We start from the raw sequence: 23,708 nt of genomic DNA on the forward strand, positions 1-23,708 counted from the left end.
TACTTGTCTCTGCCCAGGGCACACCACAGAGTGGGGAGAGGACTGGACTGGATATTGTGAGCAGGCACCTGTAGGGGGCGCTGGTAAGTCACTCCTCCCTCTGCCTTCTGCCTCTTCATTGCAAAGTGAGGGGCTAAATGCAAAGGTCCTTTGAGTCCTAACCTGTCACGACTCTGATTTGCGTGAGCAGAAGACTGGTGTGCTTGGCATGAAGGACGGGACTCTTCAGGCCTCCTCTGGATCCTTCCCCAGGCCTCTGAAAGGATGCTCGGGTCTCTGCTGCCTCAGACACAGACAACCAAACACAACACTTCCCAGGATCTTATAATCCTCTCTTGAACCTTCACCTTGCTCCCTCCTTTTACTCCCGAGGACCCTCGAAAGCCTCAGGGTGTGAGTGTGGAAGGGTAGCACACTGGGGTGCAGGCCCTCTTGCCTTGCACGCCTCAGGCCTGGGAGGGAAAGAGCAGAGAGGGTCTGCTTACTGGTAGGGGAAGGAGGTGTGGCCTTCTCAGAGAAATTGCCTTGCACAGGCTTCTGCTCCCAGGTGGCTGTGTTTTTAGCAGTGAGCCTATTTTCATTTCCTAGAGCTGTTGTAACAAATTACCACAGACTTGGTGGCCTAAAATAACAAACTTATTCTCTCACAGTTTTGGAGGCTAGACGTCTGAAATTAAGGTGGTGTCAGGGCCACGTTCCCTCCAGAGGCTCAGGGGGAGAATCTTTCCCCGTGTCTCCCAGCTTTGGGTGGCTCCAGGTGATCTTTGGTTTGTGGCCGCAAAATTCCAATCCCTGTCTCCATCTTCACATGGGTTTCCTCTCTGTCTTCTCTGTACGTTTCTCATAAGAACACTTGTTATTGGATTTAGGCCCACCTGAATAATCCGGGATGATTTCACCTCAAGATCCTCAATCACCTCTCTGCAGAGTCCCCTTTTTCCACATAAGGTCCTATTCACAGATTCCAAGGATCAGGACATGGACATATCTTTGGGGGTGGGGGGTCCATCATTCAACCCACAAGAATGCTCCCCCACTCGTGTCCCCACAGGAGCCTGAAAGAACCAAGAAAGACATTCCTTGTTCTATGGGTGGAGTCTGAGGTCACCGCCGAAGACTCTTCATGGAGATGTTTTGAATAATTCTTCCCATGTGCCTTAGCAATGTCACTTTACGGCTCTTCCCATCAAGAGGTGAAGTTGTCTCTCCTCCCTTGAATCCCAAGCTTGGCAATGTGACTTATTTTGGCCAATGGGACTTTAGCAAGTGTAAGCAGAGGCTTGAAACACACTTGGGCGTGAGGATTGCCCTCTCTTTGGCCATGGTTGGAAGGCGGACATCATGATGTGGATGGGCCTGAGCTAGTTGCTGAAGAGGCCACATTGAGAACGGAAGTATCTCAGCCCTAAGCTTGCTGACTGCTAGATATGTGAGAACATGCTAGATCATCCAGCCCTAATCAAACCACCAGGTGAGTACAGCTGCATGCATGACCCCAGGGAAGCCCAGTGGACAAACCACCAACTGAGCCCAGCCAAACTGCTGACCTACACACTACTGAGCCAAGAACACAGCTGTTGTTTTGAGCCACTAGATTTGGGGGTGGTTTTCTGCTATACCCGATACAGTCCCCATGCATGTGAGCCTCCAGCACCCCCAAGTATAGAGTCAGGCCCTGGAGGCAGACTCTGGTGGCTCTCAGGGGTGTGTGGCTGGAGCTGTGATCCCTCGTGAGCCACCATCCCCCTTTTCTTTTTAGGAATGGAACTTTTTAGTAACGGCAGAAGTCCAACTAACTAGAGACTCTACTCTGCAGCTAAGTATGATGACATTTTTACTGATGGAATGGAATGAAAGGGATGCGTGCAACTTCTGTGTTACTTCTTTAAAAGGAGTTTGCATGCCCTACACTTCCTCCACCCCCCTTCCTGCAGGCTGGAATGCAGAGCCGAGGCCAGCAGGGTGGACAAGTGTGGCAGGGAGGCAGGACTGTGTAAGATGGTGGCTCCCATTGGCTCACACAGCCGAGTGTGGGGAGCAGTTCCACAAAAGGGGGGCTGCTATTCCAGGAGAGGGCAAGCGCTGGGCAGACAGGAGCACATTTACCACATGAGGCTCCCAGCTCTCTCCCAACCCCTTTCTCTTGTCCCCCAGCCTCCTCAGCACTTTCTCTCCAGCTCCCACAGCAGGAACAAAGAGGGCAAAAGGGGAGAGCAGAGGAAGCAGCATGTGCAAAGGTCCAGAAAGGAAAGAGGTCTTGCTGCATTTGGTGCACTAAAAGCAGCTTGGAATGGCTGGGGGTTGGGGCAGGAAGATGTGAGGCCGGAGACCATGTCCTGAAAGGGGTTGGTCAGTGGGGAGTCCCCAGTTGGCTGTAACTTAAATGAATGGCTCTGGCTGCTGTGTGGAGCATTGAAAGGGGACCAGGCAGAGGCAGGGAGGCCAGTTTGGAGGCTGTAGGAGCCATCCCAGCAACAGATGATGGTGGCCTGAGGAGAAGGGTGGTGCAGAGGAATAAGACAAGTACATTCAGAAACATTTAGGAGGGAAAATGGACCGGATTTGTAGAGAAGTCTGTTGTTGGGGATATGAGAGAGGGAGGAGTCCAGGCTGATTCGTGGGCATGCAGATGGCATTCACTAGGACAAGGGACACAGGCAGAGAGGTGGTGTAGGGAAGGTGAAGCCGACTGACTTCCATCTTGGACGTGGTGGGTTGGAGGTGTCAATGGCACATTCAGATTATCTATGCTTTTTGCATACTCCATTTCTGGAGTCTCTTAATTGGTTGCTCTCCATTTCACCCCCCTCCACCTTTTAAGTTTATTTATTTATTTTGAGAGAGAGAGGAGAGAGAGTGCCTGTGCACGCATGTGTGGGGGGAGGGGCAGAGGGAGAGAGAGAGGGAGAGACAGATTTGCACATCTTCTTCGGAGAAATGTCTATTTTGCTCTTTTGCTCATTTTTATATTGGGTTATCCTTTTATTGAATTATAAGAGTTGTTTATATATTCTGGATACAGGTCCCTTGTCAGATTGATGATTTGCAAATATTTTATCCCATTCTGTGGGTTACCTTTTCACTTTCTTGATGGTATCATTTGCAGCACAGTTTTTTTAAAATTTTAGCACATTAAAAAAAAACCTGATTTGCTGAGGTATAATTTTAAATGCTTCGTTCAATGATTTTCTAGTAAATTTACAGAGTTGCGCATCACTGTAACCATTGTCATAATCTAGATTTCGAACATTTCCATCCCCTCCCCCCCCCCAAAAAAACCCCAAAAAAACCTCATATGGCCATTTTTGGTCCACTCCTGTTACACTGTCAGCCCCAGCCAGCTCCTCTGGATGTACCTGTTTGGGACATGTCACGCAAATGAAATCATACAATATGGACTCTTTCACTTTTGTCTTCTTTCACTTAGCATAATATTTTTGAAGTTTATCCATGTTACGGCATGTATCAGTAGCTTGTTTCTTTTTAATTGCTAACTACTCTTCTACTGTTTATCCATTCACTAGCTGAGTTATTTCTCGTCTGTTGCTATTGTGAATAATGCTGCTGTGATTCAATGTAATTGTCTTAGTAGCTCGGGCTGCTGTAACAGAACACCATATTCCGGGCGGCTTAAACAATAGTTATTTCTCACAGTTCCGGAGGCTGAGAAGTTCAAGATCAAGGTGCTCGTTGGTAGATGGCTGCCTGTTCTCTCCCTCCTCATGTGGCAGAGAGAGTGATTTGGCCTCTCTCTTCTTATGAAGACGCTAATCCCATCATGGGGGTCCCACCCTCATGACTTGATCTAATTACCTCCCAAAGGCACCACTTCCAAATACCATCACATTTGGCAGGGCGGAGACCTACAACCTATGGATCTGGGGGGACACAAGCATTCAGCCCATAATAGTAATTATTGATACGATTGGCTTTACATCTACCATTTCAATATTTGTTCTTGACCTAGCTCATGTCTGTTTTGTTCCTCTGTTTCTCCTTTACTGACTTCTTTGGTGTTAAATAGATACTCTTCTAGCTTACCATTTTAATTTCTTTGTTGGTTTTTAAATGGTGTTATTTTCTTCTTGGTTGTTCTAGGGACAATATGCAGTCTTATCGCAAGGTAAGAGGATATTTGACATTTTATGTGATGATTTGTTAGTTTGAATTAGTTAATAATTTATTGTTTCACAAATAATATAATTTAAATATCTCATATTTACATTCAGCTTATATTAATGTAAATTATTAGTTTTAAATTAATAAATAGTTGGTAATTATTTCTTTAATATTTAGGCATTTGGTATGTGGTCTCTCTACCCCTGCCCCGGGGTCTGCACATGTTGGGGGCAGACCTACCTTTCTCATATTTTCACACATGTATTTTTTCACATAGCTATAGTCATACTATGAATGATATATTATGAATATTACAATATTTATCCTGCTTTTTATTTTATTTATTTTTACCTGCTACTTTCTTTTCTTTTTTGTAATTAACAAATTATTTTTATTTTTTATTCATTGTCTTATTGTTTATTATTGTTTATTTTTGAGAGAGAGAGAAAGACAGAGTATGAGCGGGGGAGGGGCGGAGAGAGAGAGGGAGACATAGAATCCAAAGCGGGCTCCAGCCTCTGAGCCATCAGCACAGAGCCCGACACGGGGCCTGAACTCAAGAACTGCGAGATCATGACCTGAGCCGAAGTCAGATGCCTAACCGACTGAGCCACCTAGGTGCCCCTATTTTTTTGTAATTAAAAAAAAATGTTTATTTATTTTTGAGAGAGAGACAGAGGGGGAGTGGGGGAGGGGCAGAGAGAGAGGGAGACACAAATGTGAAGCAAGCTCCAGGCTCTGAGCTGTTAGCACAGAGCCCCACATGGGTCCCTAACTCACGAACCATGAGATCATGACCTGAGGTGAAGTTGGACATTTAACCGACTGAGCCACCCAGGTGCCCCTTATTTTATTTTTTAAAGTAGGCTTTATGCCCAGCACAGAGCTCAACGTGGGGCTTGGACTCACGACCCTGAGATCAAACTTGAGCTGAGATCAAGAATTGGACATTTAATTGACTGATCCATCCAAGAGCCCCTCTTTGTTTTTAAACTTTCCATTTGTATGAGCTCTTTATTAATATGCCCTCCTCAAAACTTTTTAGGAAGGAGGCAGAGTATAAATACATAAAACAGAGAGTAACCTTTTATCTCCCCTATTTGCTGCCAATACTTCTCTCCACTTGCCCCTTTTTATTTTTTTTAAGGCAGAAAATTTACATTTTTCTCTAGTCAAACTCGCTAATCTCTCCTTTGTGATTTTATCAGTGATTTCCAAGTTTAATAAAAGATATTCTTCCCCTGGAGATTTGATGAATGTTTAAGTCTCTCCTCTTCTAGTTTTCCTAGGTTATTAAAAAGTATGGAACTCTTTAATCTCTGTAAAATTTCTCTGTAAAGACTCCCTCTGGTCTGAGGAGAGAGATGATTTTGAAGTATAAGTTTCTCAAACTCAGCAGTTTCCTTCCCTGGTTTCCCTGCCTGCGTTGGTACCTGGGGCTGAGCCTGACCACGTCCTGCAGGCCATCTGTCTGTCTGATGGATGGAGGGGACAACAGAATCAGAACTTGCCTCTTAAACTACACCCACATGCAAGGGGACAGACATCACAGGGAGAAAGTGGGAGAACGTGACTCTGAACCTGAGTTTGGCCCCTGTGTGTAGACTCTCAACCTCTCATTCTCTCTCTGCAAAGTGGGGCCAAGGGTGCCGGATAGGGCTGCCATGAGGATGACAGGAGATGAAATATAGAAAATTCTAGAACACCACTTGGCCTATCGTGGGTCTCTCAGGGCCCTGCCTTTGCACTGACTTGACTCCTGGGTCCCACCTCATGACCAAAGGTGTCTCTGAGCCTGCCTCACCACAAAGTGTGGGCAGGCCTAGTGGAGTGTTAAGAGTATTTACTTTTTTAGGTGAGAAAATTGAGGGTTAGAAAGTTTAAATGGAGTGCTCGCTTTGGCAGTGCACAAACTAAAAGCGGAACATACAGGGAAGGTTAGCGTGGCCCCTGTGCAAAGATGACACACAAGTTCGCGGTGTTCCATATACATTTTTTAAAGACAGTTTCAATGTCAGAGTAGCAGACACTCCTGACCGCTCTGACACACTGCATCCCCCCGCTCCACTTTGCCTCACTGCACCTCAGCTTCTTGGCGTCCTCATATGTGAAATGGAGCTAATTGTCCTCATCGGTCTCTACTGCTGAGCGGTTATTTGATGATCAAATGAAAGCCTCTGAAAAAGGCCACGGAAAAATCCAGAGGCAAGGTAGCGTCCCTGTGGGTGGCTCAGTCCACTCCCCCTCCACCTGGACACAGACGGGGCCTTGTGTTAGGTCTGTGAGGTTCCCTGCCTGCCCGCCCCCGCCCCCCTAGGAGAACCGCGCAGAGACTCTGTGGAGGCCCCTTGTGCCCGCTGCTCACTGGGCAGGAGGCCCAGGGCTTGGCAGAAGCCCCAGGAAGCAGAGCCTGGAGGTGAGCCGTACTCAGGCCCCACTGTGTTCAGCTTGGAGCAGCTCCTGAAGTCTCTGAGAGCCATGGTGAGGAGGAACCTGGGGTCACCCAGGTCTCGCCCATTTCACAGATGTGGAAGCTTGGGCTCAGAGGGGCAGCTGGTTAGTGGTCACGTCAGAACTTGGGCCAGGGGATCTTGGTTCCCAAGCCCAGCGCGCTTTCCACTTGGCCTCTACTGCTGCAGTGGCCTCCTTGGGAAGGGCTCCTTCGGCCTTTCTGGAAAATTCTTCGCAGTGTGATGACATTTGAGCAAAACTGTACGATGTTGGAGGATCAGAGCACTTCGACAAGCGTGGCAAAGCACTAAGAACGAGATGCCTCCAGAGTCGGGAGGGAGTTCCCTGGGAGTAGAATTTTCCAGAAAGGGAAAGCAGCATTTTGAGCAGGAGCTTGAATTTACTGGAACAGCTTGGAAGAATGTGGGGGCAGTGGCTGGAGGTAGGCAAAGGTAGTGGGGAAATCTGACACCAGCACCCCACCCTGGCATTCTGGTATTTAAAAATAAAGTTGCTTTCTCTTTTAACACTTTTTTTGTTTTGTTTTGTTTTGCTTTTAAACAGAAGCCATACTGCCCCCACTGAGGTTTGAGAGGCAATAGTCGTGAACCCTGCTGCACATTAGAATCCCCTGGGTGCTTTTAAAATCCCAATGCCCGGATCAAATCCCAAAACAACCGTGCGGGAGTCTCTTGGGGGAGGACCCAGACCTCAGTAGTTCTTAAAGTCCCCCAGGTCGTATTAATGAGCTACCAATGTTGCTCAGAGGACTACTAGCCCCTGAATTACTTTGCCATCTGGTTTGTGAATCTAAATATATAAACATGAGGGGCAAATGTGTAGTTCTGTTTACCATGGACACTTGTCCAGTCCTTCTCAGGAAGACCACGAAGAGAAATGTCATTCCTCTTCCTCATTCCCACCATCCCCCTCCCAGTTCAATCTTACTGTTGGGGCCCTACCCTGAGCCCACCTCCTCTAAGAGATGGCCCCAAATCAGGATTACTTGTCTCCTCTACTGAGTTATACTGTGCTTCTTTTGACTGGGGACTCTTGGCCAGCCTGCAAATCTTCCCTGTGGCTTTACCTGACATGGGTTGTTATGTCTGTTTTCAGCCATGTGCATATTCTCTGCCCAGTGAGATGGTAAACCTTCTGAAAGGCAAGACCCCCATCCTTCCCAGAAGCCCTGGGCTTCCCAGGAGCCTTCAGTTAAGACTTGTCCACAGGCTGAATGAATTCACTGGATCCACTTGGGTTATACTCAACACATTTAAAAAAATTTTTTTTAGAGAGTGAGAGAGTGAAAGTGGGGGAGAGGGGCACAGGGAGAGAGGGAGAGAGAGAGAAAGAGAGAGAGAGAGAGAGAGAGAGAGAGAGAATCTAAAGCAGGCTCCATGCTCAGTGTGGAGCCTGATGCAGGGTTCTATCCCATGACCCTAGGAACATGACCTGAGCCAAAATCAAGAGTCAAGATGCTCAACCAGCTGAGCCATGCAGGTGCCCCTATACTCAACACAATTCGGACAATGACTCGGGGAAATTGGGACTGTATTATTACTACTTGTAATCTCCATTTTATGATGAAATGAATCTCAGCTCAAAAGTTTGTGTGAGGTCACGCATCAAGGAAGTGGCCATACACCAGGCCCATCACACTTCCTTCTCTACCACACAGGTTTCTGCTAATAGTAGAGATGCCCCCAGAGCAGGGAGGACCTTGTTGGGGGCCAAGCTGGGAGACCTCTTTCTCCTAGAGTCCTCTCTGACTGGACAGTTGGGGAGGACATCTGTGAAGGGCTGTTTGGTCTCCAGTTCCTCAGCTCTGAGGAGGGGGTGTGACAGGGAAGAAGTTTCTGCTAAGATCTTAGGATGATAGGTATCAGTTCTCAGAGTCACCAGAGCAAAAGGCAAATTTTATGAGGAAACATTTAAAAACTTGTATTACAAATATTACAGCCTCTTGGGGCGCCTGGGTGGCGCAGTCGGTTAAGCGTCCGACTTCAGCCAGGTCACGATCTCGCGGTCCGTGAGTTCGAGCCCCGCGTCAGGCTCTGGGCTGATGGCTCGGAGCCTGGAGCCTGTTTCCGATTCTGTGTCTCCCTCTCTCTCTGCCCCTCCCCCGTTCATGCTCTGTCTCTCTCTGTCCCAAAAATAAATAAACGTTGAAAAAACAAAACAAAACAAATATTACAGCCTCTTTTTTGTGGCTGTCAGTTTATTGGAAGTTAACGGGAAGATTCTGGGGAAGGATTTATTTATTTATTTATTTATTTAATGTTTATTTTGGGGGGGGGGAGGGGCAGAGAGAGAAGGGGCCAGAGGATCTGAAGTGGGCTTTGTGCTATCAGCACAGAGGGGCTCAAACTCACAAACTGTGAGATCATGACCTGAGCCGAAGTCTGACGCTCAACCGACTGAGCCACCCAGGTGCCCAAGGATTTATTTATTGAATGCCCTCTGTGAGGTGCCTGTCTCTCGCATCAAGAAGCCCAAGAGAGGGCTTCGTCAGAGCTTCTTGGGGAGATGTGTATGGGATCCCTGCACTGTGGGGTGGCAGACTGGTGCTTGACTCCCGCCCGAGAAACCACAGGGCTAGAGATGGTTGGCCAGCTGCTCAGTAGACAAACCAAAGGAGAGGCTGTCTGGGATCAGCCTGAAGTTCCCGAGTCTTCTGGGAGAACGGATGCCCAAATGTATCCCATGAAACACAGCAGAGAGGGTCTGCTGTGAGTTGAATTGTGTTCCAAGACTCAGAAGTGATAGCTGGTGTCTCTGAATCAGGGGCAGGGCCACAGGGAAATAAATGCAGCCCCAGGTGGGCACAGGGGGCAAGGAAAGGACTCTGGAGGCTTGTCCCGCCTCTGGGCCTCTGTCCTCTCCCCGGACTGTGGAGCCTGGCATTCAGGGTGGCTCCATGCCCCAGGGAAGCCTTTCTTGATCCTGTCAATGCTCCTGGTGACTCTGTGCACAGCAGTCCCTTCTCTTGCACTGCATCGTAACTGGTCAACTGGCCATCTCTCCTCCAAGAGGGCGGGCGTGTTTTGTCCGCACAGCTCAGTGCAGCGAGGTGCAATTTTCTGGGTTCACGTAACATAAGGGTTGGCAAACTTTCTCTTAAAAGCCCAGAAAATAAATGCTTTCAACTTTGCAGAACCATACGGTCTCTGCTGCAACACTCCAATTCTGCTGCCGTGGTGTGAAAGCAGCCACAGACCAGACATAAACGAAGGAGTGTCCTTGTGTCCTCCAGTAACGCTTTATGTACAGAAATAGCCTGCGAGCCGGAGGGCTGTGGTTTGCCAGCCCTGGACCTGGGGAGTTTCTCATGGACGAAATCACGCATGAGCAAAAGCGAAACTTACGTTATGCTCACACCGTTCCCTAATATCCCAGTCATATGGGAACACATTTGTATTTTCAGAGTGAGCGTTAAGGCAGAGCGGACTGAACGATGGGGCTGTTATGAGTGAGCGGACTGGCGCCTGTAAAGCCCCACCAAGTCATCAACGGGCCCATGACCAATAGATGGTAGCGATCATTATTAGCTATGGTAGAGGTTGTTGTTGGGATCACACTGCATTCTGGATGTCATGTACTTAGAACAGTGCTTGAAACTTTGTAGTTTTACCATTTTCATGAAATCTAAGACATACTTTTAAAAATTATGGTAAAATATACCGAAAATAAGATTTTCCATTGTAGTCATTTTTGAATGTACGGTCCAGTGGCACTTAGTGCCACACAACGTGTGCAACCATCAACCATCACCCTGAAAGGAAGCCCCGCACATACTAAGCAGTCAGTCCCCAGTCCTCTCTCCTCCAGGCTCTGGAAGACACACTTTTATTTGTTTTTTTTTTTTTTTCCTTCACCTCTTCACATCTCTGAGACCAAGCTGTGCTTACAGTCACGTGTCTAATGATCACTCCTTCCCAGGTGGCAGTCCCACACTGGCATGTCACTGAGTGCATGAGCATAAACTTGACCGTAGCTCTTCAGTAAAGTTTTGTGCATTCTTGGGTATTTTATTTGAGTTTAACTGCCATCCAAACCACCTTCAAAGATGCTATGATTCAGCAGAGAAATGAAAAGTTGATGCGTGTGAAGAAAGATACGACATAGAGTGGCAGGGCATAAATCTGATTTTAATGGAGCAAATATTCATCATCAGAGGAATAACCACAGTCTGTGCTTCTTCCAAAGCAACTACCAAGTGTGTTATGGGAGAGAAAAAGAAGATACCAGTGGATAAAGCTGTGCTACATTTCGTTACTGAGGTATGTCTAAAAGATGGTCTGTCACATAGGAAGCAAGACAAGTGGAGCCCGGAAAAATTGCGAAATCCCTTGGAATAGATAATAAAAAAATTTCAAAGTAATGAGAAGTTGGTGTGACTGGCTCATGTGTCACATGGGACTATTATTAAGACATCATGTCTCAGTTTAATGGCAGTATTATTTTTCTTGATGGTACATAAAAAACAGTCTATCGTACAAGTAATGGCATCTTAAGATGATGATACGGTATTGCTGTCATCACAGTGCATTGTTATTTCCATTTACTCATTTCCCCCACGAGACTGTCAATGTTTTGAAGAAAAGGAGTTTATCTTACCCACTGCCGGATTCTCAATGCCTTGTCTAGTGTCTAGCATGTTGTAGCATATGGAATGAACAAAACTCATTTGGGAGATGAAACTCAAAGTAATTCATTAGTGTTAGCACCCAGCTTTCAGGTTGTGGTGAAAATTAAACAAAAAAACCACCTTTAAAAAAATCCTGACTTGTCCTGCACTTGGCACAAAGGACATGCCACTTACTTGGTGGTTGTTTTGGTACCAAGTGGGATTGTGTTTGGTTAAACTGGTCGAACACCCAAAACAACAATGGTTGAAACAATTGAAACAAGATGGGAATTGATTATTGTTTCAGATAAAGTGGGGAAGGTGGTGCAGCAATAAGACCAACAGGCCCGCAAGTTACTTTAGTCATGATGCTGTGCCATCCTTGAACGTGGTATCCACCCTTAAGGTCTAAAATGGCTGCTCGAGCTCCAGATATCGTGTTCGCATCCCGGCTGGTAGGAAGTAGGAAAGGAGGCCATAAAAATGAATACATATTCTTCCCCAAAGTCATAAATGCGACTCTGCTTATATTCCACCAGCTAGAACTTGACTACATTTAACCACATGGAAACTGGGGAACACAGGCTTTTGTCTAGGCAACTATGTACCCCACTAAAATTCAGGGGTCCCATGACTGAGGAAGAAGGGGGGGAATGCATGCTGAGGGACGAGTAGCAGGCTCTGCCACAACTGTTAAACTCCGTGGTGCTGATTATACGTGCAACACGGTAACTAGACTCGTTCTGTCGAAGTGACAGAAGGCTTTCAATCGGAAGTAGGGGGCGAGCCAGGCTGCGAAAGATGAGTAGGATTTAAATGAGCAAAAAGGATGGGTAAGGGCATTTCTAGCAGGAGAACGACCAAACAAGGGCCCAAAGACAGGAAGGCACAAGATGTGCCTGTGGGTTAGTAGAGTATCCTTGGCCAAGCAGGGACTGGATGTCAGGAGGGCTGGCTCGCTGGTTCCCAGCCCTGCGAGCAGGGGGCCAGTGCTGTGCTGACTGTAATCAGCGTGGCGTTGCCTTGGTTTCCTCCTCGGTAAAACATTCACAGGGACCATCCTATTGTGAGGATTCAATGAAATGCAGTAGGAGGAAGTCCTCTGTGAACTGTAAGATCCTATCCGCTTTAGATGTTCAAAAACAACAGCCACTGTCGTCATGACACAGGTTCAGCTTTGGAACAGGAGGAGGAATTTGCAATCCACAACCCCCTCCTCAGGCAGCTCCCACTTGCAGGCTCCTGGTACAGGTGGGAAACGTGAGTGGTGAGTGGAGGGCATGCAGGCACACAGGAGCCTTTAGTGGAGAGCAGACGAGGCACATAGATGCTCCCGGAAGGCAAGACAGTGACTGGGAGAATGCAGAGACAGTAGCCCTGGACTGTCCACTGCTCTCCCCTACCAAGGAGCACAGTGGATCGGTGTCTTGTGGCTAGCCAGGGGTCGAGTCTGGGTCCCCCAAGCCCATGTAGGCTCCTGGGTTGGAGGCCGGCTCTCCGGCAGGCCAGCCGCGGGGGCAGAGAGCCTCCTTCACATCCCTGCGGGAGCCCCCGTGGGAGAAGCCAGAGGCTACAAAAGCCGAAGGTGAGGGGGGAGAGTGCAGGGTGGGGCTGGCCTTGGTCCAGGTTGGGCCTGGAGGTCTGACCAGGCTGCTGCCTCTCCACAGAGGGGCCAACTGTTAGTCTTTAGTCCTCTAGGGCTGCCATGACAGGATACCCTAGACTGGGTGGCTTGAACGAGATATTTATTTCTCACAGCTCTGGAGGTTGAGAAGTCAAAGATCCAGATGTCAGCTGATTTCGTTCTTGGTGAGAGCCTCTTCCTGGCTTGCACACAGCCGCCTTCTTGCTGTGCCCTCACGTGGCAAACAGAGAGAGCTCTGATCTCTTCCTCTTCTTACAAGAACACTGATCCTGTTATGGGGGCCCACCTTCGTGACCTGACCTGAACCTCCCAAGGTCTCCAAAGTCCCAAGTCCCAAGGACTCCAATTGCTTTGGGGGTGAGGGCTTCAGTATAAGAAGGAACACAAACATCCAGTCCGTAATAAGCACGCAACTGCTGTTGGAAACATGCCCTGGGCCCTGTGGGGTCCTGCTCTGTCCCCACGCTTGGCCGTGCCTCCTCGGCACGCATCATGGCTGGCATGTTTCTGCTCTGGCCTGATGGAGGAGTCAGGTGGGAGCTCGGAGCTGCTTCCTCCTGCTGATGCGCAGGGAGGGCCCGCCAGCACAGATGTCCTGGAGGGAGGGAGGCCGAGGCAGGGAGGTGGGCAGGTCTGCAGCCACATTCCAGGCCACCAGGGCTTTGTTACGCTGATGAAAACCAAACTGTGCCTTTTCTTTTCCTTTCTTTCTTTCTTTTTTTTTTTTCTTCACGGGGGATTTCTGCAAAGTGGGTTACAAAGCCTGTAGTGATGAATGCAGAGGGCAGGGCCGGAGGGGAAGGAGAGTGAGAGAAACAGCCAAGAAGAAGCACCAACTGGGTCAGGGACACAGAGGGTAGAGCGGGAGAGGACAACGTGAAGACCCGGAGATGGGGACAAGCAAAGAAAGACACAGGAGGAGAGGGAGCCAGAGCAAGAGAGAAAACAGAGGACAAAGTGGCCAAGAACCTGAGGGATGCATGGGAAGATACAGAGGACCAGGGGGCAGCTGGGGATGGGGAAGAGGCCCCAAGGGAGGAGAGGACCTGGAGGATGGGAAGGCAGACAGAGGGCCCTTCCCCACCCCAGCCCAACCCAGGAGAGGGAGAGAGAGGAGCCAGGGGAATCCCACTCATGCTGTGGAGCTCACTGGGCATCAGGGTCTCTGCTTGGTCGGGCTTGGCTGCCCCTCTCTCTAGTTCAACTCCAGATTGGAGGTCAAAGCCTCGGGGGCCTGACAGGATGGCTGGTCAGATAGGTCCAGTGTGGCCAGGCCTGTGGGCTGGGGGTGGGGATGGTGACCTCTAGGAGCTGCTCTTAGTTCCAGGGCCTGCTGGACAGCAACAAGCTCTCATGGTGCTGGGAGGGAAAGGCAATCAAAATCAGGGGTTGAAGGCAGAAGTGAAGAAAGAAAGAAAATCACACCTGGGGCGCATGGGTGGCTCAGTCAGTTGAGCGTCCGGCTTCGGCTCAGGTCATGATCTCACGGTTTGTGAGTTCGAGCCCCACGTCGGGCTCTGTGCTGACAGCTCAGAGCCTGGAGCCTGTTTCGGATGCTGTGTCTCCCTCTCTCTCTGCTCCTCCCCTACTCATGCTCTCTCTCTCTCTCTCTCTCTCTCTCTCTCTCAAAAATAAATAAATGTTAAAAAGAAAGAAAGAAAGAAAGAAAGAAAATCATACATTCACATCATTAGCAATTAGTTGCCTTCCCTTCTGAAGAGTATGGTCTTCCCAAACCAGGTGGTTGTGAATCATGCCCATCCCTAAAGCAAGTCCATGGCCAGACCCTTCTCTGAGAGCAAATCCCAGCAAGCTAGGGCCCCATCTAACCCTGGCAGGAAGAGAGGAGTCAGCTTTATTAGAAAAGAAGCTCCATTGGCCTCTGCCGGCACCCACTGGGAAGCCCTAGACTCTAGGAGCTTGGTTCAGGACCCAAGACCTGGCTCAGCCAGAGTGGCCATCAGGGCAGGGGACAGCCTGTGTGTGTGTGTGTGTGTGTGTGTGTGTGTGTGTGTGTGTTGAGTACAGGGAGCTAGCTGCCAGGGATCTCAGACACCAGGGCAGGAAAACCCACCTAGGGAGCCAGAGGGTGTGGAAGGAGGGGAGACAACATCACATTCTCAGGCTGGGGGGTGGGGGCGCAGAAGAAGGGTAGGACTTGCCTCTTTCCCTCGGCCCAGGGCTCCCCATACATCCTCAGAAAGGTCAAGTGTCCAGACAAAGGCCATTGGCAGGTGCTCTGAGGAACAATGTACAAACAGCCCGTAGCACCTCCTCAGAAAGGATCCCTTCATAAGGGGAAAGACAAGGGTGTTGAAAACAAAGAAGGCAATGAGAGAGACTAGAATTGCAAGAGGCATTCAAGATCTGCTGATCCACCTCTCAGTGCACAGAAAGGGGCAGGAACTTGCCCAAGGCCACACAGCCAGGCCGTTGTTTTTTTTGTTTTGTTTTGTTTATTTATTTGTTATTGAAGTATAGTTGACATGCAACATTATATTAGTTTCAGGTGTACAACATAGTGATTCAACAACTACGTATTACTCAATGCTTACCAGTCACCATGCAACATTATTATGATATTGTTGACCATATTCCCTATATTACACTTTTCATCCCCTTGACTTACTTATTTTATAACTGGAAGTTTGTACTTCTTTTTTTTTTTCAAAGTAGTCTCCATGCCCAACGTGGGTCTTGAACTCATGATCTTGAGATCAAGAGTCGCATGCTCTACCGACTGAGCCAGCCAGGTGACCCTGGAAGTTGGTACTTCTTCATCCCCTTCACCTGTTCCCGCACCCCCATGCTCTCTGGCAACCGCCAGTTTGTTCTCCGTATTTATGAGTCTGTTTCTGTTTTTTGTTTGTGTGTTTGTTCATTTGTTTTGTTTTTTGGATTCCACATGTAAGTGAAATCAGATGGTACTTGTCTTTCTCTCTCTGACTTATTTCACTTAGCACAATACCCTCTAGGTCCAACCATCTTGTTACAAATGGCAAAATTTCATTCTTTTTTATTTTTATTTATTTATTTATTTATTTTTGAGAGAGAGAGAGCGCGCGCGCGCTTGCATGAGTGGGGGAGGGGCAGAGAGAGAGGGAGTCACAGAATCCAAAGCAGGCTCCAGGCTCTGAGCTGCCTGCACAGAGGCTCGGGGCTCGAGCTCATGAACCATGAGATCATGACCTGAGCTGAAGTCAGACACTTAATGGACTGAGCCACCCAGGTGCCTCCAAATTTCATTGTTTTTAATGGCTAACATTTGATCGTATATATATATATATATACACCATATTTTCTTCAGCCTTCTTTTGTTGTTCTGCTCCCAGCCCTTCCACAGTGTCCTGCGTCTGACTTGCCTGCATCCTTCAGGTCTTATCTCAGTGGGGCTCCCAAAACCCCGTGATATAGATAGGAGTATTCCCATTTTACCAGTAGGGAAACTGAGGCTCTGTGGCTGAGTTGCCATAGGGCACGTCCAAGGCCTGGCTGAGGCCTGAGTTCCCGGCTCAGAGCTGTCCTTCTGTGCTGTGACCAGGCAGCCCATCTTCTGCAGTGGGGGTGGCCTGCACCATGCTGACTGCTAGGCCACCCTCCCCACCTTCCTGCTCAATCTTGCCCGTTGGGACCTGTTTGGGCAGAGAAGGTGGTCACCTGAGTGGAGCTCTCATTCTGTGGCCCTGGCTAGACTGGTCCATCCCAGTCTGAGGGTTTCGTTTCTTTGATGAAGCCTTGTTTTCCTGGGGCTGCTTGTTTAAACGTATGCCCCCTTCTTTGTCCTCTGCCCAGGCCACCTCTGTTCCTCAGTGTGGGTGCATGTGTCAGCCACTGCCCTGGGCAGGAGGCTGTGGGACGGCCACAGCACAGTGACACATGGTTTGATGTGGGATAGGAATATTTTAAATCTGAGTTATCCTTCAGAGACTGGAACATGTGGTTTCCAGAAGCCCAAGGGCACTGGTTCCCTGAAGAGGGGGAGGGGAAGTGAGGAGAAAGTGTGGAAAGGGTAGGGGGTGGGGTGGGGACCAGACCGACCTAGCACAACTCCAACCTACTGAGTGCAGGCCTGGGAAGGACACTCTGCCTGTCGACAAGCGTGGGTCGATTCCTCTAGACCCTGGAAAACACCGCCCCACCCCCCCACCCCTGCCCTGCCCCGCCTCCAGCCCTCTTGGGACCCCTGCTCCCAGCACGTTTCCTGCAGCATCAGCAACATGTTTCTATTTTTTCCCAGTCTCCCTGGTGCGGCTCATTCCACCCCACCAGAGTGAGCCTGTGTGCCAAATGCTTCGCCCCTCTCTCTTAAGAGAGTGTGTGAGGACTGGCAGTCACATTTTCCTGCCCCCTGTGCCCCAGGCAGGCGGAGGCTGGGCAGACAGGACAGCAGGGCTCCAAACTCATCAACCAACTGCAGCCTGTTGGGGTTGGGTCCAGTGGGTGCAGGTGGTCTCCTGCATGTGACCAGCTGGGCCAGGCCTTGGCCGGGGAGCAACCTCCGCCCCCGCTTGAGAGGGAGGGGGCCCCAGGGGAGTGGCCAAAGGTGGCCAGAGAGCAACCAGAGGAGGAGAGAGACAATGTGGATGGCTGCCCTCGCCTGTGACGCAGGCTCTTTAGTTTGCTGGGAAGAGATGGACGGAGATGCCCTGAGTTCTGAGGCGTGGGGAGGGGAAGGGCTCTGCAACCAATGGCTTCCAGACTGGGCCAGAGAGCCATCTTCCCCAGGAGCCTACGTGAGACTCAGCAGCCTTAGGGAACCTCTTCCCAAAAAGCTGTGTGATTGGCCAGCTAGCCACCATCCTGTACAGAGTCCCCCAACTAGGTCCCTGGACTGGGCAGAATCTCTGGGTGAGCTATTGGCACAGAGGCCAGCCTCCCTCCCACCAGCCTGGGCGCAGAGGCCTTTGGCTGTGGTCCCCATCCCTGGGCCAATCTGTGCAGCAGGTTGAGGAAGTGGTTTTACTGAACTTCATGCAGAAGGAACTATTGGTGGCCATTTTCCCCCAAGGAGCTCTGAGAGAGCCAGGTACGTAGAGTGTCTGGAGTGACCCCCCAGTCATTAGTACCTCGAGGCAGGGTTCCTTCATTTACTCAGCAAGCATTTATTGAGTGCCTCCTGTGTACCAGGCTGGGGATATAGAATCCCAACCCACATGGTGCTTTAAGAGGCAGGTGGGGAAGCACCTGGGTAAGCCATGATCACAATCAAAGGTGACATACTACACTGACAGGGAAGGATAGGGTGTCTGGGTGCTCACTCAGTTTGGGGGGATCAAGGAAGCTCTTCATGGAACATGGACACCTAACTGATGCCTGAAGATGTTAAAGTGAGTGGTGGGGAGTGGAGGATAGGGATGAGATTTCCGGGTTGAGGTGGCAGTGGGGGCGAAGACAAGAGTAATGATGGTACTTTCCGGAAGTGAGTCCCAGAGCAGGTGGTGGAGGAGGAAAGGGCTGCAGAGCTAAGCAGAAGCCACACTCACAAGGACCTTGCATGTCTTAATTTGTATACGTTTCTTGAATCTTCAGCCAGAATTTTTCTCAGCCTCTAACTCCAGCAGGAAACCCAGTGGGAGATAGTGATTTCCTGCCCTCGGAGAGAAGAAAACAAAACTCCAGCAATTTCTGTCTAACCCCAGAATGTTAAAAGTTGACTCATGCTTGTTGGGGTAGCACAGATGAGGGCAGTTTTCTAAAAACAGTACTTACTGCTTTTCTATTTATAAAGGTAATGCGTGCTCGGTGTGGAAAAGTATAAAGAAATAAAAGCACATATAATCCCTTCATGGGAGATAATCAACATCAACATTTTGCAATTTTCCTTCCAGTCTTTTTTTTTTTTTTTTAAAGTACTTTTTGTTTTTGGTTACATGGTTGAGGTAAAACTATATATCAATTTTCTTGTCTGCTTTGTACCCTTGATATAACATAAGTATGTTCCCTTATTATTAAACATTCTTTTTTTTTTTGGTGCACCTGGGTGGCTCAATTAGGTGAGTGTCTGACTTCGGCTCAGGGCATGATCTCATGGCTTGGCTTGTGAGTTCGAGCCCCACATCAGGTTCTGCGCTGACAGCTCAGAGCCTGGAGCCTGCTTCAGATTCTGTGTCTCCCTCTCTCTCTGCCCCTCCCCTGCTCGCGCACTATCTCTCTCAAAAATAAATTAACATTAAAAAAATTTTTTTTAAGTTCTTTGTTTTTAAGGGCCACATCATGTGGTCTCTCTCGAGTTCCTCTGCTGACTCCAGGCCTTTGTATCTTCGAGAAAAGTGGAGCCTGAGCCAGCCAATCATCAAAATCACCTGGGGACCTTGGGGACCAGCCAGGCTTCTGGCATCAGAATCTAACACTTGAGACTGGAGAAGCTGCAAGTTTAAAAAGCCCCTCAGGATGCCCTGAAACCGCTGAGGACCAGCAGGTTGGTCAACCTGTCGTGAAGCCCTCCAGGCCACACGGTATCTGCAGAACTCCCAGGAACCCACAGAGTTTGAGACGTCTCATTTTCAGTCAGACAAAATTATGTCCATTATCAGGAAAACACAGATAATGCTCTTGGAACCAGGTTCCGGCCTACTGTAGGTGCTCAAAAAAAAAAAAAAAAGTAACTGCTGTTGTTGGAATCCCAGGTAGAAGCCTTTGTGCTGTTCCCCAGTAGACAGACACTCTTTGTTTCCACACCCACCCCTGGGAAGGGCTTCACCGCCGCCTCAGGACCCTGCTGTCTTCAACCTCCTTGGTATCACATACAGAATTGATGCTCCCTTCTCAGTAGCATAGCTATTATATGGCAGTCATTAAAAAAAGTGAGAACACCTTGCCATGAGACAGAATGTTGTATATTCAGGACTATCCCAGAAAAACTGAGGCATATGGCCATAGGTGACCAGGAAGGCCCTGAAGGGTGGCAGGGTGGGGAGGATTCTAAGCACATCATGAGGGGCCGTCAGGACCCCGCTTCCCATCCGAGGAGGAGGCAAGACGGCAGGAAGAAAACAAGGGAAATTGGCCTTTATGGAGTGCCTGCTCCAAATGCAGTGTGGTTGTCACCTGTACCAACTGTCACTGGTTGCTGGTAAGCCTAGAAACTGAGAACAAACACAACTTTCTAGGGCAGTTTGATGTTGCCACAATATTCAAGCGTGTGGTCATTTTTTCTAGTAATTCCCTTTTTTGCTGTCTATTACAAAACCACTGGTCTGTGGCCAATTGAAAATTTGCAAAATTGGTCCTTCACAAAAAGCTTGAGGCACTGGTCTAGAAACTGATGTGTGGCATCTTATTTAATCCTCAAACAACTTCTGCAGGGGCTTGAATGAGGGGGTCCTTTCTCCTCCCCTGCTGTAAGCTAACATCCATCCCAGTGCTCGCCAGCTAAGCGTCAGCGGGAGGAGGGTGGTTCTGTTCCCGATCACCTGTCCCAACCCAATCACGAGGCGGGACCAAGACTCTTGAAGAAGACCCCACAGAGAGTCTGGGGGCTCTCAATTTCCCCAGGAGATGGGGGCATCCCACCTCAGGGTGGAATGACACAGGGAGGTAACTTCCCGAGGCCTCCTAGGGAGGAAATTGCCCAGCTAGCATCTGCCCTCCATTTGGCATCATGGGAGCTTTCCCTCCCATCCAAGCCGGGTCCCGCTGTGGCAGCTGCTGTCCTGAGCTTGCCATCAACTAATTGTCAAGCCCCTGCCATATACTGAGGCGCGTACTAGCTGCGCTGGGGGTTCCAAATGAGGATATTTTTGGTAAGCACTTACTCTGATTAACTCATTTAATTTTCACGACAACCACATGGGAGAGGTCCTATTTTTACCTTCATTGCACAGGAGATTCTCAAGGAGGTTAAGGGACAGGCTTAAAATCACACGGCTAATAAGTGGCAGGACTGGGGTTGTCTCAAGGCTGCCCTACTCTAGGCCCTGAGCTCTTAACTTCAGTGCGACGCCACAGTCCTGCCCTGGAGGGGTTTGGAGTCCAGTGGGGTCCGTGAGAGCCCTGAAGAATCCTAGCAGAGTCAGATTGTCCTGACTTATGGCCCAGGAACCTAGAGGAATGAGGGATGCTGGGGCGGAGGCCATGGAGGGACTTTGGGGAGGGAGGCAGCCATTCTTAAGGCCCTGCTCCTCGGCTCCCCCATGCTCCCCTGGGAGCACACTCATATCCTGTGTCCTTGCCCCCTCCCTTCCCAGACATGATCTCACTCCTCCTCACCCCTGGAGGCCCCAGAAAAGAGACTATTGTTTCCTCCCACACACGGGAACTTGGAGACCCGCAAGCCTCCTCTCCCCCTGTTAGGGCAGCCCCAGTTCCCGCAGTGCAGTAATGGACCCCGAGGTCCTCAGCCCCTCTTGATACAGCACTCCCTCCCTAGTTTATCCCATAAGCTCTTTGCCTCCAAACCATATTTTTTGTACTTTTCTGCCTTTGAGAAGTCTATGAAGTAGGAATCCCAGGCTCTGCTGGGAGTCTTTCTGCCTTCCCACCCTGGCATCCTCTGTACCCTCTGCTCTGTGGAGAGGTGAGAGGCAGCGTAGGGCAGAGTGGGACCAAGGCAGCTGGCTTCAGGAGGTCCAAACTAGTATCTGGTTGCCTTAATCTCTCAGTGGTCAGTCATTTAAACCCTCAGCATTCTCATCCTAGAAAATCGGGGTGCTTGTGAGGATTAAACGGGAAATTGCTGTGGAAGCTCACTACCAGTTCTAAGTGGCTCTACCTGGTTGGGCTTCCCTTCCAGCTCCCGGCTTATTTGAGCCTTGCCCAGCCTTCAAAGCTAGCCTCAAGCCCACTACCTCCGGGAAGTCCTCCCTAAGTACACCTGTGTGGTCCGAGTCTTTGGCCTGAAGGCGTCATCATCCTGTGTTCCTGCAGCCCTAGAGAGACACGTGAACGGCAGGCGTCACTCTGAGGACCACGTGTTGGCATCTGTCATGCTGCCTGTGCTGAGCCAGCCAGGGCAAGCTCAAGTCTGCTCTACTCTGCAGGACTTCTGGGTCTTGGGACTTCTCGTCTTCTGACCGTTTTTACTGGGGCGGCCAGATCTGAGGGCTCTCTTAACCCAGGGAGGTGGTTCAGAGCGAGATTTTTGTGATCCTCACTAGACTGGTAAGGACAGTGAGGCTAGGAAAGCCCAAGACCCGGCTAAGGTCACAGGACTGGGTAGTCAATTGCAGAGTCAGGGTTCAAACCGGAATTTCTAATGCTTTCTACATTCCCTGGGTGTCACCGTTGCTCAGGGCCCGAACAAAGCCAAACCAAGCACCAGAAGTATGTGCATTTGGGGCCCATATGACCTCTTGAGTGGGCTTTTGCTATTTCTTGGCTTCCCCCTGCTCCCGCCTCCTGGCATTCCTCCAGAAGCCAACCCTCAATGCCCCGGGGAGCCAGCCCGGGCCTGGGCAAGGTGGCAGAGATGGTTCCAGCCCGGAGCCCTAGACCAGGCCTTGCACACAACAGGAATCGGGATCCCCCAAGGCCGCGAGCGGGTCCTTGCTCTCTGCAGCACAGACAGTCCTGGTTCTGAAGAGCCCCAGAGGCCAGGAGAGGGTTTTAAATAGCCAGTGACAAGCCCCTTGTGAGGCTCGGTTTAAATTAGTTGTCGGCGCTTGATTGAATCAGGTTTAATTGTTGGTTGGCGCTGAAATGATGAACGAGGTATGGCTTTAAATAGGAACCATAAGTGTTTCAGACTCACCCTGAGCAGGATCTCCAAGTACAGAGCTGCTCTCCTCCTATTCCAAGGGCTCCTGGGGGAGGGGAGGCGACTGAGAAGGTGAACTGAGCCGGGCTGGCCTGCGCTGCTTCTCCTGTTCACTGGTGGTTTATTATCCCAGCAGAGAAATCCAAGAAAAGCCTGATGGGGGCTCTGGGAGATGAGGTCTTGTGATTCAATCGACCAGCCCATCAATCACTTTCCTCCCTGCCCTTTGACTAGGCTTGCGTATTTGCATCTGTGCCTTTGTAGCTGTCCCCAGGCTGGTCTTCCTAGCCTTGACGGAGGAAGAGGGGGCCCGGCCGAGCGGACATCTCTACTGTGCGTGGGAGCCAGAAGTCCGGCATTCAGGCCTCACTTTGCCCCTCGGAGCTCTCTCAGCCTGTTTCCACATCTGCAGAGTAGGACGAAGCTCGCCCTACCTACCTCCATCTAGAAGTTGTTGTGGGATCAAGGGGCTAATGTGGAGAAAGAGCCCTGAAAACTGTCATCTGTGCCCTTAATGCTGGCGAATCTGGCCCTGGGCCGCCAAGCTGGGGTGTATGGCAGGGAGTATGGGTGGGGAGAGGGGACGCTCGGTTTGCCCCTACAGTCCAAGGGCTCTTCCCACCCACAGGGCACCACACGCTCAGTGCTTTGGTGTCTTCCTCACGGTTGCCAGGCCTTTCCAGTTCATTGGGCCACGGTCCCCGTGCACCTCTCTCACTTGGGGTCCGACTGGTAGGCTCACCTGGCTACACCGGTCACCCTCAGCCTCCTCTAACTTCCACCTGGAGCCAAGTTCCACCTCAAAGGAGCCTCACAGAGCCAGAGTTCTGACTGCCAGTGTCCTTGGGTGGGCATCCATACCATACCCACAGCCACACCAGTCCTAGAACAAGAACAGGGCTGATCAAGAGTCCTCTGGGCCCATCTTCCCATCTCTGAAGAACAGGTAAGGCTAAGGGCAGAGACCTGGATTTCCTCCCTTTGCCTGAAATTAGATTGAGGACACCTGGGGCCCGTGGGAGCAAGTGACAGGGAGGCAGTTTTTAGTTCAACCCTGGAAAGGCTCTCACAGGGAATACTAGCGGAGCTCAGACATTGCCTGGACAAGACTTCTATGGGGAGTGTTGCAGAAGGGACGCCTCCTGGGCTGGGGCAGACCAAGCGATGTCAGA

At 49.9% G+C, this 23,708-nt stretch overlaps 1 long non-coding RNA gene and 1 other non-coding gene across 2 annotated transcripts; both read left to right on the forward strand.

Annotated features, from left to right (window-relative positions):
• The first annotated feature begins 3,083 nt into the window (after window positions 1-3,083).
• On the forward strand, window positions 3,084-10,951 carry LOC121016324 (uncharacterized). The gene is made up of 2 exons (XR_005784225.1): window positions 3,084-4,123; window positions 10,777-10,951. It is a non-coding gene; the product is annotated as an uncharacterized LOC121016324 (long non-coding RNA).
• On the forward strand, window positions 6,009-6,114 carry LOC121016515 (U6 spliceosomal RNA). Its single transcript, XR_005784328.1, has one exon. It is a non-coding gene; the product is annotated as a U6 spliceosomal RNA (small nuclear RNA).
• Window positions 10,952-23,708: the final 12,757 nt, after the last annotated feature.

The sequence above is a fragment of the Herpailurus yagouaroundi genome, unplaced genomic scaffold (assembly GCF_014898765.1).
Source record: "Herpailurus yagouaroundi ecotype Mexico unplaced genomic scaffold, PumYag 210, whole genome shotgun sequence".
Lineage (NCBI taxonomy): Eukaryota > Metazoa > Chordata > Mammalia > Carnivora > Felidae > Herpailurus > Herpailurus yagouaroundi.